The sequence below is a fragment of the Pinus tabuliformis genome, chromosome 6, assembly GCF_031772625.1.
Source record: "Pinus tabuliformis cultivar Carrire ecotype Pingquan chromosome 6, CPIR1, whole genome shotgun sequence".
Classification (NCBI taxonomy): Eukaryota; Viridiplantae; Streptophyta; class Pinopsida; order Pinales; family Pinaceae; genus Pinus; species Pinus tabuliformis.
Window position 1 is genome coordinate 617,977,420 of NC_142292.1, and position 20,652 is coordinate 617,998,071.

A 20,652-nucleotide genomic window follows, 5' to 3' on the forward strand; every position below is an offset into this window, starting at 1 on the left:
CACGATACCTGGCATGACGGGTCAGCAGTCATGGAACCGTCTCGAACCGTCGAAAAATGTCCAAAATATCCTGAAAAACAACCCAATCTCGACATTCCAAGCTCCCAAGTTAAAAGTGACATGAAACCAAACAAAATAAAATTTTGAAAAAATTTTGCATTTTCAAAACTTATAAAAAGAAATTTTGGACTTACCATTTTCACCGTTTGACTTGGAGAGCAAAAATTGTGGAGCAAAAGGAGCAAACTTCCCCGTGACTTATTCAACCGTTCAAACTTGCCGAAAACTTCCAGGTAAGCACTAAACTTGTCTTGCAATCAATTGTGATAGTTTTTAGGAAGTTTAATTAATGTTTCACCGTTCGACTTTTGCAAAAAATCGCTCTGCGGCGTACACGCGGGTTGGCTGTATAGAAATCGCGTATACGACGGCCCTACACACGACTGTATACAAGTGAACCCGCGTGTGCGCAACAAACTAATTTTATACAAAAAACTAATGGATGAAAATGATTTTTTCTTCCAGGATGACTATCACATGGCGTGAAAGAGAGCACTCAGCTGTAGATAATGAAGTTATGAACAATGATGAGGCATTAGACGCCCTGCGGGGATGCAGATTGTTAAAATTCTTCAAGTTGCCAAATATGAAAGCAAACGTGCGTCTGCTCGAGAGACTCATTGATTATTGGGATGTCGAGGAAGAAGCTTTTGTGATTGATCAGATGCCACTCAGGGTAGAAGTGGAAGATATATATTTCATCACAGGCCTTTCCCGAAGGGGAGAGGTAGTACACTCCCGGGACAGGACCCGGAATAGCCTCAGTGTAGACGACTATGTTCAAATTTACTGCCCAGGTCATTGGAAGGTCGGGAGCCAGATCTCTATCCCAGACGTGGCGAGTTTATCACTGCGGATAATCTTGTTCACCATAGCTCGAGTGAACGGATCATCCTCACTACATCAGGCATCACGGGTAAACATGAGCGTAGCAGTGGACTGTCTCACCACGGTGTTTGACTGGTGTACTCCTCTACTTGCCAATATGAAGGAACAACTTGCTTCTATCAGGAGGGGACGGACCAAGAACTTTGGGTACGGAACTATTTTATGCACTTTCTTCTTCGAGAAGGTTCCCGCACTCCGCCCCAGGGTAGCAGTTCCCATCAGTAGTCCACGTGATCCACGCATGGGCTGGTGGGCTGACTTGATGAAACGTCTGGGGGGTGGGGAAGTGCCTAGGAATGCATTCGACGATGACTTTTTTTCTTGGTGGGAGCAATAGATCATCGCCATAGATGACTACCCCTATGCTGGGCTGGATTTCCGAGGAGATCCTGATCTAGTGTTACCACCGGATGCAGCATGGGGCGAGATCGGTAAGATTTTTGATTTTTATGATTTTATGATTTTTAGGATTTTTCAAATATAATGATGAACTTTGAAAAATATTTTTGATGAGATTCAAATGACTAATATGATGATCATGTTCCAGACATTGGGCCCGTGCGACCAGATGGATTCCCGCGGCATGGACGGCGTGGCCGAGGAGCCGAAGAGGCGGCTGCGGATGCGGAAAGGACCCTCAACAACGTCCAGCGACACTTGGCTAGACTGAGCTACCAAGTACCGATGGCTGAGATAGAGGACCTTCCTCCAGATATGCAGCGTCATGTGGTTGGGATGCCACGTGACTGGGTTTGCGTCTTTCGGCGCGTGGCCAATGCTATAGTTACTTATTTAGCTGCTCATCCAAAGCCGAGGCATTAGATATGCCTGACATGATTATGGGCATTTGAGTCCCAATTTTGTATATTTTTTGACACACATATGTACACTCGAGACGCTTTGCGATATATATATATATATATATATATATATATACAGTTTGACTTTTTGATGCATGATTTTATGATGATGAATGATTGATATGCCAGTCTAATGCTTGATTAGCGATAAAATCAGCTAACCAATTTTGAGATCTTGGAATGTGCAAATAATTAATGTAAATAAATGATCTTTGCAACAACCTCACCCTTAAATATTGGCGATATAATAATGGATCTCTAACCCGATAAATGTTATTTAACTGAGACACTATCAATTGAGAATCAAGATATACTACCAACGAGTCGATCCCATAAGAGATTGCCTCGGATAATAAATTGATAACAGCTGTATACTCGGCCATATTGTTTGAAGCAGGACCGATACACACGCCTCTCGATATCATCAACTGACCAGTTGGGTAATAAAGTACCCAAGCTGCGGAAGCAAGATTCCGAGTGTGCCGACTAGCACCATCGGCGAACCCAAAATAAACCAAATCATCCATCAACACCTGCCAAGGCAGACCAAAAAGTGCTGATATCAGAAAACGCTCGACAATATATGTACAAATACACATAAAATACAAAGAAGCCATTGCCTGGTAAAACTAAGCAAAATACTTCTTTAAATAGAGCCCATTTCGGGGCTCCACCAGCTTGTTTCCTTCGAAATCAATTAACTCATACGATCCTTTTTCTAAGACTCGTTTGATAATGAAAGGACCGTACCACATAGGCTTGAATTTGCCTGCCCCCAAGGCGTCCTTATCTTGGTCATAGACCAAGACAAGGTCACCTTTAGAAAAGACACGAGGACGGACAGACTTATCATACTGAGTTTTGACCCTTTTCTTATGGGCCTCATTCATCGTGGCGGCATCTCGACGCTGCTCATCGAGATGTTCCAGGTGAACTAGGCGCTCCTCGAGACTCGAAGTCTTAGGAAGAAGCTCGACAACCAATTTCAGAGATGGAATTTCACATTCGACCGGAAAGATAGATTCCATCCCGTAAACCAACTGAAAAGGAGTAAAACCAGTAGCCGTTTTGACGGAGGTTCGGTATGCCCAAAGAGCCGGATACAACATAATGTGCCAATTGGACTGATTTTTATCGATTATCCATTGGAGTATTGTCTTAAGAGTTTTATTGACCGCCTCGACCTGTCCATTGGCCTGAGGATAGTAAGGGGACGAATGCTCCTGACGGAAACCTAATTTAAAAGCCAATTCGGACATTAGCTGATTCTGGAAATGACTGCCATGGTTAGTGACAATCTCTCTTGGGATACCGAATCTTGAGATAACTTGATTGAAAAGAAACAAAGCTGCCGTGTCACTGTCGTTCTTATAAGTAGGCATGGCCTCGGCCCACTTCGTGAAGTAGTCTACAGCCACGATAATGTACTTGTGATTCGCCGCTGAAGGCGGATTACAAGTCGTAAAATCAATACCCCACTTAGTGAAGGGAGCGACGGAGACAACGGGAAAAAGGGGAGCTGGATGCGCGCGCATCTTGCGAGTAAAAATTTGACACGGGTGACAGTGTTTGACCGCTTCCACACAGTCCTTAAAGAGTGAAGGCCAAAAGTAGCCGGCACGTAAGATGCGCTGGGCTGTAGCAAGCCCGGATAGATGACCACCACAAGCTCCACTGTGGCAATCATTAAGAACAGACTCCGCTTCCTCTAAGGTTAAACAACGTCGAAGAATTGAATCAACCCCTCGACGGTATAATGTGTCACCAATGATAACATAGTTTTTAGCCAGGTGATGTAACTTGCGACGTTCATCCTTGGAGAAAGTAGAGGGAAACTTCGAAGTCTGGAGATAAACAATGATATCTCCATACCAAGGGTCTTGTGAAGAGATGAGGAATATATGCTCGTCGGGTAAACTTTCCTCATAAACAATATCCTCTCCACAAGGAAGCTCAGAAATTAGCTCCGCAAAAACCATAGATTTCTTGGACTTGGAGGACAAGAACTCGAGGTCGAATTCTTGTAAAATAACTATCCATCTATTATATTTGCCCCCAATCACTCGCCTACTGAGGACAAATTGGAATGGATTGACCGCCACTAGGACAAAAGTTTTGCGTAGCAAAATATAATGACGGAGCCTCTGGACAGCATGGACAGCTGCCAAGGCCAACTTCTCAACCGGAGAATAGCGAAGTTCAGGGCCTATTAAGCCTCGGCTCAAATAATAAATCACGTGCTCGACGAGAGCATCGTCTTCCTGAACTAGAACCATACCAATGGTAGATTCTGCTGCAGTGAGATATAAAAGGAAGTCTCTACCATAATCCGGTGGACTCAAAAGCGGGGCAGAGACTAATGCCTTTTTCAAAGCATCAAACGACCGCTGCGCAAAGTCATCCCATACAAATGGAACTCCTTTCCGTAGCAAACGCATGAACCCTTTTGTGATCTCGGCGTAGTTTGCTATAAACCGTCTCAAGAAATTGGCCTTCCCTTGAAGACTTTGAAGTTGACGGATTGAGGACGGGGGAGGCAACTGAACTATTGCCTCAACCTTGAAGGGATCAACCTGAATCCCTTCATTGGACACTATAAACCCTAACAACCGACCGGATGTAACCTCGAAAACGCACTTATTGGGATTCAACTGGATTTTATAGAAACGACATCGCTCAAAGACCAATCGAAGATGACTAGGGTGATCTGTTCTCTTTCGAGAACGAGCAGCGAGATCATCTAAGTATGCTTCGATGACATGTTTGATGTCGTGGAAAGCGTAGGACATGGCCCGCTGAAACGTGGCTCCAGTGTTTTTAAGACCAAAGGGCATCTTTCGATATGCAAAGGTACCCCAGGGACATATGAAGGCAGTCTTATGCTGATCCTCAGGACGAATAGAGATTTGATTATAACCTGAGAAACCATCCATAAAGGAGAAAACCTCATTACCCGCACACTCATCAATAATCTGATCAATGAATGGCGTGGGGTAATTGTCTTTTGGACAAGCCTTGTTTAAGTCCCTAAAATCGATGCATACGCGGATTGGTCCTTGTTTTTTGTCCACAGGGACTGGATTTGAAACCCAATCCGTAAGAGGAATAGGGTATATAAAACCCGCCCTTAGTAGCTTCTCAACCTCAGCTTTTTTAGCCGCTGCTTTCCTAGGGTTAACCGGCTGAAGCCTTTGACGAATCGGTTTTGCGTTTTCATACGTCTTGATCTCATGTTGGACTATAGAAGGTCAATGCCGGGCATTTCCTCATAAGACCAAGCAAATACATCCCGATATTCCTTGAATAGGTTGGTATAAATTTGAATTTCTTCAGGGGAACACTCAATTCCGATGAAGATATTCTCGACGATGTTAGGATCCTTAGAGATGTTTATAGGTATCATTTTTGAGATTACCGACATATTACCTTCGGCCCGTACGTGTGTTGGAGCCAAAGGGTTCGACACCGTACAAACATCACTATCAATGAGCTCGGAGAATTTAGATTCCACTTCCTGAAATGGAGGAAGAAAATATGAACGATGGTGTAAGTCTTCCCAAGGTCGATCTATACCCATCATTACTTCAAGGATTGCTTCTTCAGAAGGTAGAACCGAATCTAAGCAGTCCAAGGCAGAGTTAGAATCAAAGCTCCAAGCGGGGGCCACATGACCATCTAATTCCTCTTCGGAAAAAGGAGTAGAATGGTTATCTGCAGAGTCTACGATAGACTGATATCTAAGCTCAGCTGCAGATATAGGAAACACCATTCCATTCACTTGTCCTTCAACTAACGTGGTGGTAGGTGAAGGCAAGGTCCAAGGGTCGGAAAAATAATGAGTTCGAAAGAACTCTTCTCGAGAAGACTCCTTGGATGATGAAATAGCATTGATTCTTGCAAAAGGAGAGGGAAGATCAAACGTACCCATCAATGAGGAATACATCCCTACTCCTAAATTCTCAGTCGGCGGGCGAGGGTTATCCACCAAAGGAACAGTAGAGTCGGAGGTTGCTTGAGGATCGATTGGAGAATAGTCCAATTGATCAACCTTAACAATTTTCCCCTCATGAGGAAAGCAAATGACACGAAACAGAGTCGATACAACGGCTTCCATCTCGTACACCCAGTTCCTTCCTAATAGGAGATTATAATCTAGGTTAGCATCTACGACTTCAACTTCGATATTAACGACCTTCCCTCCAACACATATAGGAAAGGCCGGGATAATCCCATGCGGCTTGTGAGAATGGCCATCAAATGCAGTTAAGACAGTTGGTGAAGGAACGGCCGAAGGTGAACCAATAGCCTTCCAACATGACATGGACATGACACATGTGGAAGCTCCTTCATCTATAACGGTGCGAAAAATATTGATTTTCCGGTATGTTGACTTTACCTGAAAAGCCATATGATGAGGGAGTCTCTTTTTGACATTTGACATGTCAAAAGAGAGCACTAAAGAGTTAGCTGGATCGACTGCTCCAATGGCGGAGAGTAAAGCACTTCTCTGAGACGGACACGATTGGAGAACTTCCAAAGCAGACATAGCACACGGGCTTTGAGCCAAATCCTCCACAATGGAGTAATTTTGGGCGGCCCTAGCGTTAGGGTTAATCGTCGCGCGTTTGGCGGAACCTTTCGGTATCCTAGGTATAGTCTCAACAAGAGGTCGCTCAATATGAAGGTCATTACTTCTGGGAACCGTTTTATCCTTAGATGTTTCGGCTTCATCATAATCACGTGACCGAGTAGTCACGTTAATGTTTGAACCCATCATAAAAACATTTGATGCTTTTTCCCCTTCCTGGTTGCCCCCTGAGGAGGTCCCAGGATTCGAATTCGCGCCAGCAAGAAGTTGCTGCCCTTGGGGAAACGGGTTAGTTAACACAGCTTGCGAACTAGAAGTCCCTTGCTGTCCTAACAAGCGCTAAGTGTCTTCAATTCTAGGGCAAAGATGAGTTAGATGGTCCCCACTGCATAACTTGCAAGGGAACTTAACTTTCTTTCTCGACTCACCTTTACCACCACCAGCGTTGTTGCCGGATTTATTTGCATCGGGCTTCCCATCCGAGTTCTTCTTTTTACCACGTCCTTTCTTTTTCCCATTGGAATTTTGATTTCCTTTGGGGTTATCGGATTGGACGGCGTTAATGGAAGAATTTTGGGAGGCCTGAGGATTAGACATTGTGACTTGGTTGTTAGGAGCAGTTTGTAATGACAACTGCTGCAATTGATTCAACAAGTTCACTGTAGTCGAGTCTACTGACCCCACAATACCATCCGCGTGCGGACCTGGCTTTGGCTTAGCTAAATCAACCTTAGATCCAGGAGCATCTGGCAAGTACTTTTGGAGGATCCCAGACTGAGAGTAAATCAGTTCTAACTGCTGGGCCCTGAAAATGGCTTGCTCCTCAGAATAGACCCCAGACATGGAGACATCCTTGGAGATCTCGGGTTGCAAAGACTTCAAAAACCACTCTAGACGGTACTCCGGAGGGATTTCAGCTTTAATGAGCCTTTTTCTCCGTCTCCATTCCTGAATGTGATCAGAAATGTGGGTTGTCTTATCCCGACAAAAGGTAGCCAGAAGTTCAGTTCCGGCATCATAGCGGACAGGCAACTGGAAGTGATTCAAGAAGATATTGGCTAAGTCTGCGAACGATGTAAAGCTGCCCCCTGGCAACTCTATATACCATTTAGCCGCATTACCAGTCAAGGTGCGCTGAAAGAGTCTCAACCTAACCGAATCTTCGATGAGGGAGTTGGATGAGCACCACAAATGGAATGTGGTTACATGATCGTCCGGATCTTCACCACTCTTTCCTTCGAATTTTGGAATGTCCGAAGGGAGTTTGGTTGGGACCGGAGGCCAGGCCAGATTGTATTTGATAGGGTCGTTCGTTAGCTTAGTGAGATCTGGCAAGTTTAACATTGCCAGAAACGGAAGCCTAGGAGGACCTAGGGGATTCCACCCAGACTGGGCAGAACTCCCAAAGTTCTGAAAAGATTGTCCTGGGATTTGGGAGGCACCAGGCTGCCCGAAGTGACCAGTAGAACCGGCTGAACCAAAAGGCAAGCCTTGTGGTCCAACAAAATTTGGAGTTTGACCAACTCCTGCCGTATAACCTCCATAGCCTGCAAAGTTTCCTCCTAAAGAATGGTAAGGAGTTGATAACCCCTGATATGGGTTCCAAGCCGAAGCAAGGGGAGGAATACTTTGAAACATGCTAACCGTGGAATACGGCCTACTTCCTTGTTGGCCGATAAATGGATTCACAGTTCCTGCGCTACTAACCCCAGGGTTATTCCAACCTTGGAAAGGATTGCTGCTTTGTCCTATTGAAGAAAAAGGCATGGATCCTACCGTTGGGTTGGAATGTGGGATATGACCACTTCCAAAAGGAAAACCCTGGAATGAAGCCGATCCGCCCATCATGGATGTAGCGGCACTGAACGGAACCGATGGAATATCCTGTGATTGGGTGCCAAAAAGGAAGGAACCAGTACTAAAAGCATTGGTTTGGGCATTTCCACTCGTGGACGGAATGGAGGTAGACCCTACCAAAGATGTGCTAGCAAACGATCCGAACAAGGAAGCAGAGGGGATGGAAATGGTTCCTCCCCCTTGCACTGATGTTGGGGTTTGCATAGTCGCAGCACTCGTAGAAGCCATGCTTCCAGTAGTGATCATAAATGGTAAGCACGTAGCGTAACCTGGACTCGCTAGTCTATGCGACGGAGTCCCAACGTATTGCAATACGTCTGGATAACTAGATGGTAGTGGAGAATTTGGAATAACTAATGATTCTGAAAGTTCTTCTACCTCTACGTTATTCTCCGCTTGAAAGCGAACTCGAGAAAGGACTGGAGTGTCCCTCTCTTGTTCAGAAGTGCCAGGCCTTGCTTGGCCGCTAATATCCCCGAGAGGAGGATCAATCCCCGATGCGTCAACCGGCGTGGGACGGACCCCACCGGTAGTATTCCCTCTGCGCCTTCTAGGAGAAGGCTCTAAACTAGGTGGCGAGAGACCATGAAGTCTTGGAGACCGTCTTGGAGACCGGTCAGCCACTTTGAATTTTTTGTTATGATCTAACTAAAGACTCAAAAAATTAAAAGCTAAGCCGACTAGGAGCACAGAGCACACACTATAAAGTTCCTAAAGAAACAGCCAGTCAAACAACTTTCAAGTATTTCCGCTCCGGGTGATTAGGACCGGACACCAAAATACGAGAAAGTGAATCATAGGGCTTTCCGAAGATAGTCTGGGATGATGAGGGCCCAGTCCTATCAGCGAAGGTATCAGAGGAAGTTACGCTGACCTCCTAACAACAGCCTGCGCCGGTGCAAGCCCCCAATCTTCGCAAGGGTGCCCTCCAGTAGTACTGTCGAGAGTGATACAACGTCGACCTCAGGTGCCACGGGATTCCCCTCCGCAGCCACCTATGCAGATCCCTAGGAGAGGCATCTATGGGTACCAACTCGTCGCAGAAGCCAGGCGGAACAGTCGTGAGGTAAGTTCGGACAAGTAGGAGAGGGGGTATCTCTCTTCCCTGTCTTCACAGACCCTCGTGCTTAACTCCCAGATCCGGAGCTTTCCTGGTCTTCCTAACGCTATTGGATTTACTCTCGTTAATCAGACTCTTATGTTTGACGTTTTATGTGGCCTTGGAGAGTTAACTCTCCTCTTGCCTAATCCAAGGCCCTAAAATCCTAAACTTGTTGGTGTAATAACTAAAACAAAAAGTTCTAGTGGATTTTAATTAAGCGCTTGATTTTATTAGGCTGTTCTTTAAGTCACAAGGTAATGGAGGTGAAACTTGTGGTGTTTTTATGGACGCAAAAGAAATTAATAAAACTTAGCTACATGCACATGCACTTTTGTTTTCGATGAAGAGCAATTTCTATGAGGTTCAGAGGTACTTGTAATATAAACAAATTTTCCTTTTCTTTTCAGACTCCACACTCACAAAAACTAACAAAACTAAATATGCCTAAAAAGAGATGCAAATCTTACCCTAATGCAAGAACTATATGTGGATGCAAGATTCAAAGACTACTCTAAAAACAAAGAAGGAAAGTTGCTGCTTTACCAAATTTTGTCTTGCCACTAAAATGCTTAGATAGAAGATGATGTGTTACCAATCATTTCGTCCAAACAATAAAAACAAGTTCTAAGATAAAAACAAAGCACTTTCACTTCGCAAAAAAGGAAATCAAATGAGAAGCAAGTTTAAGAAAGCGAAACTCAAAAACTTTCAAAAGATTTTCTTTCAATCAAACCAAAAAGTCTTTTTCAAAGGAAAGCTCTCCAAAACTGACACCAATGATTGATAAACAAGCAACCAAACACTTTTGTGAATTGACACCTTTCAAATGATGAAAACTCAACAAAAATAAAATGTGTTTGAAATCGCTTTTGACAATCAAAAGCAGCAATGAAAGTGCAAAATATCAAAAGACAAGTTTCAAGAAAATGGTAACAAACAAGTTTCCCGAAATGAAGGAGCAAATGATCATAAAAATGATTTCGTTAAGCAAACAAAAAGTGTCATGAAAGCAAAAATGGACACAAAGATTGAACCCAACCTTCCTACTCTGCCGAAATAGAGCAATCAAGATTCTAAAACAGAAATCTTGTGTGTCAAAAATCAATGACGCTTGCAATCAACGAAAACAAGACTAATACTCCTTATGACTAGAGAGAGTTCAGAACAAGATGCCCCCTGTCAAACAGAGAACTGTTACTGGAAAAGTGACTGCTTGACACTGACCCAAACCACCAGACAAATATTCAGCAAAAAGAAAATTTATAAATCTTGAAATTTGTGTAATATACGCGCCTGCAATTAAGTGCAGAATGCGTGTATACGCAACTGTAACTAAGGAAACCTGCGTATACGTGGGTTCACTTAGTGCAACTTGCGTATATACACTTCTGTAATCTAGGAAAAGAGCGTATCTAAAGTCTTTCAAGAAAAATAAAAAAACATAGACTGAAAAACTGGAAAAGCTTGGAGTTCAAGAAAAGATCAGACAGTCAGAGCCAACAAACAGAGGGGCTGAGCCTTGATTGGCTTGAAGACTACCCAAACTAGGAACAACAAGAGTGTTGTCCCCAGCGGAGTCGCCAATTCTGGTTGAAGGGAAAGTACCCCTAGGGTCCTTTGGGCTAAGACTCTACCAGACTGAAAATTGCTTATTCAAAGAAACACACACACAACCATCATTTTTACTTTTAAGCAAATTCTAATGTTTAGGGTACGTACCTAAGGTCCTACGTTCGAGAAGGCCTTTAGGGTCCAAACCCTTCTTGGAGTTCCCTTCTTCTTTCTTTGACCTGCAAGACAAACAAATCAAAGAACACAACAGTACATGTACAGATACTTATGTATAAACCATCTTTATGCTATAAAGTTAGTTATAAAAATCTTTAAGTAACCACTTGCATAAAAATTCAAGACAAGAATCTCATAAGCATAAAGAAAGATTGTTTCGGGAACAAAGACGTGTTTCTTTATATATAAAGGCAAATAAAGTACATATATCGGAAAGATATCACCTGAACACCTTCAGCAGGCTCCAAGCAAAGCTTCCTCCCGGATTCGTTCCAGCCTCAAGCCTCCAACAAGAGCTCCTTCCAAGTCCTACTCAATGATGATATCAAGGATGAATGATCACCAATACACATGGAAACAAGGGTTTCCTATGCAAAATGGGGGAAGTGCAGAAAGCACCAAGGACTTCAGACCTGGTCTAAGGGAAAAATCTCAGCATAATAATCTTGCTCTCTTCTCTCTCTCTCCCCTTGGCCTTCCCTTTGATGTCTTTTTATACCCTCTCCAAAGTAGTTTTTTAGTTAGGAGTTGGTTGGGAACAGTTGGGCCACGGGCACTAACAGGTGATCCAGCAAGTAAACCCGCGATCTCCGCCCGAAAAAGAGGAATTTATTATTTTTTTAAGTGTTTTAATAGATACACGTGGGTTGGGTATGACATACCCATGTGTACACGCGTTTAACTCAGGGCAATGTTGCGTATAGGGAATAAAACACTGTTTTTTAAATTTTTGGACCAGGTTTGGAAGGAGGGGTTGCCCTAGGCCATGAGTGCAGCATCACAAACCATAAGAGTGAGATTTGGAGCTATAACAACCACGACTCTCCTCTACCGCACACCTCCGCAGTCATTTTATGAATTTACTAACATCCACTCCATAGCCTTTTAATTCAAAATTCTGCCAAACTCACTCTGTTTCCATACTCTCACATTGAGTTTACGATTGTCAATTCTGGTCTGTTTATACAAGCCTCTACTCCGTGAACTCATTTTCATTACATGCTCTGTATTCTTTCCGTTTTGTAACTACTAGTTTTCTCCGCAATCCTCCTCCATCTTCCGCTCATACAACCGCTCTGCCTCCGTCAATCCATTACTTACATTCCATTACTTATAGAGGTATTTTCGAAGCAAGAGGAAGGAATGGGCCTTTTGGTAAGAACAAAGCCGGACAAGCCTAAATTCATGGAGGGTTATCCATAGTTAAAGAGCACATTAAGGAAAGCAAGGTGGCTACAGTTTATCCAGAAATTTAGAGGTCATAATAAAGAAGTCATGAAGACATTTGCAAGGTCCTTCAACGGCATAGAAGTTGAGGTTGGGGATATTAAATTTTCAGTAACAGAGGCATCCATTGCAGTAGCAACAAAGCTCCCATAGGAAGGAGAATGATGGTTCAAAAACAAAGACTTCGATGAGAGGGCCTGGAGGATTATTTTGCATAACCCAGGTATGGATATAACCGTTTTTAAATGTGGAATCCCTGTTTCTGCTCTAAAGGAAAAATGGACTAGTTTGCTATTGATAATTCAGAAGTTTATTACGTGTGAAGGAAGGTTTGGGTCCATGTACATGTACCACATCAGGTTATTAATGAATTTTCTGGAGAATCAAACCATCAATTTTCCTTATTTCTTGTTGAGTAGCTTGAAAAATATGTCCACCACTGTACAAAAGAATCTGGATGACGTAGAGCCTCACCTTTATCATCACGGCCTTGTCAAAATTCTGATTGAAAAACAATTGAAGGAAAGAAAGGACACATGGGAACAATTCCTGATTAGAAATTTCTTTCAGGACCCACCTGAAACACCTGAAGGTAGCTCAACAAGAAAAAGTAGGAGAAGAAAAACAAGTGTAAACATTCAAGATACTCCTACTAGTATAACTAAAGAAACTAGTAAGGAAGAAATGTTGTCTGAAACTTTGACTGAGGTTAGGAAACAAGTGAAACAGAAGGGGAAAAGAAATGTTGAAGATGTTTATCAAACCCTAGAACCTTCCTCAGAAGAGGAACATATACTTTTTGAAAGACTAATTCACCTTAAAGAACAATCAACTAAGGCAAAGGAAAAAGGGAAGGAAAAACAGAGTGTAGAAAAAGGAGATACCAGCTCACAGAATCTAAGAAGGAGCTCTAGACTTAAAGGAAAATTGAAGAAAGTGAAAACTAAAGGGGCTCACTTCATAGACTTAGGAGGGGAAACACTAGAACAGTCACTAGCAATCACCCCTCCTGACCATAGTCCACAGCATTCTCCTTTTTCTCAACCAGATTTTGAGATCAGTCCAAGAAAGGCTACACTAGAAATAGATCCAACTTAGCAACAAATGTATGATTTTATTGAATCATTGGAAAATACTACAACAGACCAGGGCACTTCATCTAATCATCCTAATACAGCTCACGAAGTTTTGATTGAATCACTAGAACAAGAAGTTTTTGAACTAGAAGTCTTGAATAGACACATCAAAAGGGAAAATGAAACATTGAAAGAACAGAGCAGGTTGGATAAAATTATCCATGACAACACCATGTTGCATCTTGGATTGTGGCACAAGAAAAATAAGAAATTGAAGAAAAAGAATAGGAGGTTGAGCAGAGCCCTCATCAACCTCAAATACAAGTGCCTAATGGTGAAGCCCAGGATGACAGTGACACAAAGGAAGAAGAAAAGAAGGCTAGATGTATTAGCAAAGGTCTCAAAGCAAATGAACTGAATGAAGGATGGTCACAATTTTGGTTTCATGAGGACATGCAACATCTTCACAGTGGGGGTATGTTGAGCCCTAAAACTACCTCTCTTTTGCATACTTTCCTAGACCTTTTTCCCACATCAGTGCCTCATAAGTTATCAAAGATCTTTACATATTGATTCTAGGAGTGCATTTAAGTGGTTTTCTAACTATATTCTTGTGTGTGCTATTTGATTTAGATTTTTTTCATTAGCTGTGGAATGTAGCCACCTTCCGCAGCTGACTCGCAATTCCGCAGCTATTTTTATTGTTCTCTAGGCTACATGTGTCGGCAGGTGAAACAAGGCATGTGGGCAGCTCAGAAATGATCTAGACATGGACAAGGTCCTATCTATTTAGTTGAATTCGTGAAGAAAAGAATTGGTCAAAGGATGGTGAAACAAGGAGTCCTATAGCAAATAGGTCTCTGTTTTCAGCACGTGAAAGGTCTGAGACCGTTCCTAGATTCGTGGATCCCTCTTGACAGCTGCAAGCCGTCTCCACGATGCAAATCCAACATCCACCTTTTGTAGATTGAATGATCATGGCAACCAAGACGCTGAGCTTACGGGTTCTATCCTATTTACGTGTCCTCTGCTGAAGATTCCTCACAGAAAAACAATTATCTAATTTCCTCTATAAATAACGCGTTTTCAAACGCAAGTAGTTAGTCTTGAAGTTAGTTTTTATGTTGTTGCTGTAGCGTTAGCCCTACTATTGTAACGAGGAGACATATCCTCTGTTTTGCAATATAAAAAATTTGTTTCTTATTACTGTTTAAGCGCGATTTTGGGTTGACAGTGTATTAAGCAAAGGCCGTGTAGAGGGCCCCTGCTAGCTGAGGTTTTGCTTTTCATTTTTGTAAAGTTTTCATGCATCGTTTCCCTTATTTTCACTGTATATATTTCATAATTTGTTTAACTGTATATGTTTCATAATTCGTTTATGGTGTTAATATTTTACTCATGTACATGATTTTTAGCATTGAATACTTTTTACTAACACTGATCAGTGCATTTCAGGATAGGTTATGCTCGAGCTTTTTCATATAATTTTTACATCAAATAGTGGCATGAGATTTTCCTCTCTATTGAACTTTTTTCTAAGCTTTTCAATTTCAGTTATGCTTTGATTTCAATAATATTTATTTGCTGATGTTAGCTAGTTTAGATATCAAATTCTTCATGTTATTTGACATTATCTCTAGTGCCATGGCTTAACCCGAAAAGCTACTTGGCGAGCTATCAGATTATAAGTGAAGTGATTTGATTTTACTTTCATTAATCTGCAAGTAGGTAGTTTAGATATCAAGTTCTTCATGTTATTTGACGTTATCTTCGGTGCCACCGAAAAGCTACTTGGCGAGCTATCAGATTATAAGTGAAGTGATTTGATTTTACTTTCATTAATCTACAAGTAGGTAGTTTAGATATCAAGTTCTTCATGTTATTTGATGTTATCTCTAGTGCCATGGCTTAACCCGAGAAGCTACTTGGCAAGCTATCATATTATAAGTGAAGTAAATTGATCTTGCTTTCATTAGTCCGCAATTTTTGGTTTTTTTGGGTGCAATAATTTAGATTTTATTTCTGTAATTAGATGGGTAGCAGAGACAGTGACTTCATGATCAGTATTTCATCTTTTGTTTTATTTAAGTAGTTGCACATTCACATTCCTGTCCAAGTACTAATTTTATCATTAGCATGTTTTGAGATCTTTTGAAGTGCTAAGTTCTGGAAATTATCATAAGAGACATAAACCTTGTCTTAAATCTACATCCATACTTTCCCTCTAAAAGTATTCTTAAAATTTAGGAATAGGATTTCTTTTTGCATTAGGAGACCAACAAAGACAAAACCCCAAAAACAAAATAAAATTGAAAACGATAAAAGTGATTACCCCATTACTATTGTAGTTGTATCCCTTATTAATATTGTTGTGCCCCTATTGTCCCCATATTGTTATTACTATGCTCCATAGGATCCCTCTATTGTTATTTTTGTGCCTTTATATTATTATTGTTAGGTCGGCTGGGTTATATTGTGACTCCTTAGACTCCTATATATAGAAAGAAGGTTTTGTCATTTGAATCATCAAGGAATAATTCATTTGTGTAATGTAAAGGAGGTTGCCCCCTCAAAGAGGCTGAATTCTAAGGCATTGATATATCTTTTCTATCTTTTTGTGAGCTAGTTTCATAACATTTGGTATCAGAGCTTTGGATTCTAGGGTTTCGCTGCTCCAAATAGGTCATCGTGGTATTTTCACTATAACGTTTTTTGTATGACATTTTAGAAGCGAAAAAAAAACCCATTTGAGAAAAAAATATCACTGAACCTTGGGTCTAAATTTCAGAGCTTTTTGTGCTATATTTGCGGAGATATGATCTGAGGAAGTTGGTCTTTTTGTAGACTCCTAAATTACATTCCAAACAAGTGACCTGGGGAAAATCGTCATAACTTTCTCTCTGAGCATCAGATTGAAATTTCGTAAGATGGTACAGAAAGAGGACGGACTGTAGTTTCTTGTATATATTTTCAGAGCCAAAGGTAGAAACAGGGACACGTGGCATGTCGTACAAGTTCTCTCTATTGAACTAGTCTATAATCAGGTCACTGTGGGAGATTTGGCATAGCTCTTCCTTGGAGAATCCAATTTGGATTAGACTGGTGGCATTGGAAAGAGGAAGTAGAGGGCTACTGTAGGTCATAATTTCAGTATTGGATGATCCGAAATTACAGAGATACATTAGAGGCAATATCGAGCTCCTACAAAGTGAAAAAAGGTGTGTAGATTTTTTTAAATTTTTGCCTAGGCTTGGTTTGAAAAATTATTTTGAAGGAATTCAAAGGGCATAGTAGAGCATTTTTATCGGTAATTGATGCCCCGAGGAAAGAAAATGCAAACACCTAGTAAGCAACTTGAAAGCTCTAGCATGACTCATGAAGAAGAGGAAGAAATACTACATGATATATCAAAATTACAAGACCAAGTGCAACAAATGTCACTCTCACGAAATCTAACAGAAGCTAAGATAAATGGTGTGGAATCTAAGATAAAGGGCATGGAAGCTAAGATGAATGGCTGGGAAGCTAAGATGGATGATTTGAAGATACATTTGAAGAAACATTTGAAGACAGACATGGCAGATTTGAAGATAGATTTGACAAATTTTCTACAAGAAATACTTACTAATGGTGAAAGGGTAGTAAAGGAAACTCATGATGTGAACAAAAGAAATGTTAATCATGATTTCATAGACTCTAATGTTGGATCGAAGACCCACCATATTCCAAAAATTGATATGAGGAAGTTTGATGGCAAGGATTCCGCAACATGGATATTATAGACGGACCAATTTTTCGATCTCAATAATGTGCAAAACACAAAAAAGGTACGTATTGCAACTTAATATTTGGAACCAAATCAATTTGTATGGTATCAATGGCTTTTCTCTCGTATACAAATTATCACTTGGGAAATTTTTATGGAAGAATTGACAACACATTATGAGGATACAAAAAGCAACACTTTTTTTAGCTAATTGATAAGTCTCAAACAAAAGGGTTCAATAATGGAGCACATTGAGGAGTTCCAAAATTGAACACAAGGGGAAAAAAGTATTCCAGAGGAGCATAGGATTGATGTATTCATAGGGACTTTAAAGGATAATATCCAACATGATGTTCTCCTTTGGGAACCTGATTCATTAGAGAAGGCATTCAAGTTAGCAAGAAAAATGGAAAGCAAAATTATGGCAACCAGGAAGCATACCACTCACAACTATAGAGATGGAAGTGTTGTTGCCCCTAGTCTTCCACAACCTATAAGTTTGACACCAAAACAATTGGAAGAAAAAAGAGAAAAAGGGCTTTGTTACAGTTGTGATAGAAAATACACTAAAGGTCATAAGTGTGCTGAGAAGAAATTATTCTACATAGATTTTGAAGAGGAAGAAGAAAAGGAGCAAGAAAGGTCAAAAGAAGAGGATATACTCCAGGAAAAAAGCCTAGATAAAGAATAAATGAATCCGACCATATCTTGTAATGCATTGGCTGGAATTACCACTCCTCAAACCATCAAGATAGAAGGAAAAATCAAGAAGAAAAAGGTAATAGTGTTGATTGATTCAGGAAGTACCCACAAATTTATTCATTGTAAGGTAGCAAAAGAATTGAATTGCTTCCTATATGTAGCACCAGAGTGTCAAGTGATGGTTTCAAATGGAGGAACAATAAATTGCTCTAGAAAGTGCCATAATATCAAGCTATCCATGGGAGAATATGTATTGACTAGCCCAATGCTCTCCATTCAAATGGGAGGTGCTGATGTTGTACTAGGAGTCCAATGGCTACAATCCTTGGGTACAATAACTTTTAATTTTCAAGAAATTTTCATGAAATTTTCTGCGGAAGGAAAGGAAGTTGAATTAAGGGGTATTACAGGGAAACCGGGAAAGATAATCAGCTCTAACGGTATGAAAAAGCTTCTAAAAAAGGAACAAAGAGGTGTAATTGCACAATTATGTTCACTAGATGTTTCCACATCGAAATCATCTATTTCTCCAGATCTCCAAAAAGTCTTGGACAATCATTCCAAGGTATTTGAGACTCCCAAAGTTTTCCCACCTATTCGTGATCATGATCATGCTATTCATCTAATTCCAGGAAGTGTTCCTCCAAACATCAGGCCGTACAGATATCCCTATGCCCAAAAGAGTGAAATTGAACGTATGGTGGCAGAAATGCTAAAGGTTGGTATAATTCAACCTAGTCAAAGTTCTTTCTCTGGTCCAGTAGTATTGGTGCACAAGAAGGATGGATCATGGTGCATGTGTCCAGATTATAGGGAGCTCAACAAGCTCACTATTAAAGATAAGTTTCCCATTCCTATCATTGATGAATTACTGGATGAATTGCATGGATCAATTTACTTCACCAAGTTGGATCTTCATTCAGGATACAATCAAATCAGAATGAAGACTGAAGACATTCCGAAAACAACATTTAGAACTCATGAGGGTCATTATGAATTTTTGGTCATGCCTTTTGGCCTTACTAATGAACCTTGTACATTTCAAGGTTTGATGAATTCCATTTTCAAACCCACCCTTAGAAAATTTGTGTTAGTTTTTTTTGATGATATACTAATCTACAACAAGTCTTGGAAGGATCAGGTTGAACATGTTGACAGGGTGCTACAACTATTGGAGGAGAAATAATTATATGCAAAAAGATCCAAATGTTTCTTTTGAGTACAAGAGGTGGAATATCTGGGTCATATTGTATCTCATGAAGGAGTTAAGGTAGACCCTAACAAAATTAAAGCCATTAAGGAATGGAAAATCTGCACATCCATAAAGCATCTACGAGGATTTCTCAGGTTGACAGGGTATTATCACAAGTTTGTTAAGAATTATGGGAGAATATTAGCACCTCTAAAAACATTATTGAAGAAAGATGCATTTTCATGGACTCCAGAAGCAACATAAGCCTTCAACATATTAAAGAGGCAATGTGCCAAGCACCAGTCTTAGCTACACCAGACTTCACAAAAACCTTTATTGTGGAATGTGATGCTTCAGGAAATGGAATTTGTGTTGTTTTAATGCAAGATGAAAGACCCATTGCTTTCGAAAGTCATCCAATCAAAGGAAAATATTTACACAAAGCTATTTATGAGAAGGAAATGTTGGCAATACTACATGCACTTAAGAAATGGCGACCCTACCTAATGGGAAGAAACTTCAAGGTAAAAACAGATCATGATAGTCTTAAATACTTTTAAGAACAAAGATTATCCTTTGAAGAGCAACAAAAATGGGTCACAAAGATGATGGGTTATGACTTTGAAATCATCTACAAAAAAGGGAAGCAAAATGTTGTGGCACATGCACTCTCAAGAAAGGATGAGGATGTGGAAGCATTGTTGTGCGCCATTTCTATTATCCAACCAGATTGGATAAAAAAAGTAGGGGATGAATGGAAGAATGATGAAGAAATGTGGGCAGTTATTCGAAAGTTACAACAAGATTCTAGTACATCTGATACATTTAGCTGGCAAAATGATTCGTTATGGTACAAATATCGCTTATACCTCTGTAAGAATTCCCAACTCAAACAAACTATTCTTATGGAATTGCACACTTCTCCCTTAGGAGGGCACTCAGGATTTTTAAAAACTTACCACAGGGTTAAGAAGGAATTTTTTTGGGATGGCCTTAAATCGAATATTCAAAAGTTTGTGGCAGAATGTTTGGTTTGCCAACAAAAAAAATGTTGAAACAATTAAGACCCCAGGTCTATTACAACCTTTATACATTCCAAGCCAATGCTGGGAGGAGGTTTCAATGGATTTTATCACAGGTTTACCCAAGTCTGAGGGAAAGAGTGTCATCATGGTGGTAGTTGACAGACTTACCAAGTATGTACACTTTTGTGCATTATCACATCCATTTAAAGCTAGTACAGTTTCTACTACATTTGTGGAAACAATTCAAAAGCTACATGGAAATCCAAAGATTATTGTAAGTGACAGAGACCCCATTTTCACTGGAAATTTTTGGACAGAATTATTTTCTTGTCTCGGTACTTAGTTAGCTCATAGCTCATCTTATCATCCTCAATCTGATGGGAAAACTGAGATAGTAAACAAATGTTTGGAAGGATATCTTCGTTGCTTTGTATCTGATAAACAGACACAATGGGTCAAATGGTTGCCTCTGACTGAATGGTGGTATAACACTTCCTTCCATACAGCAACAAAAAAGACCC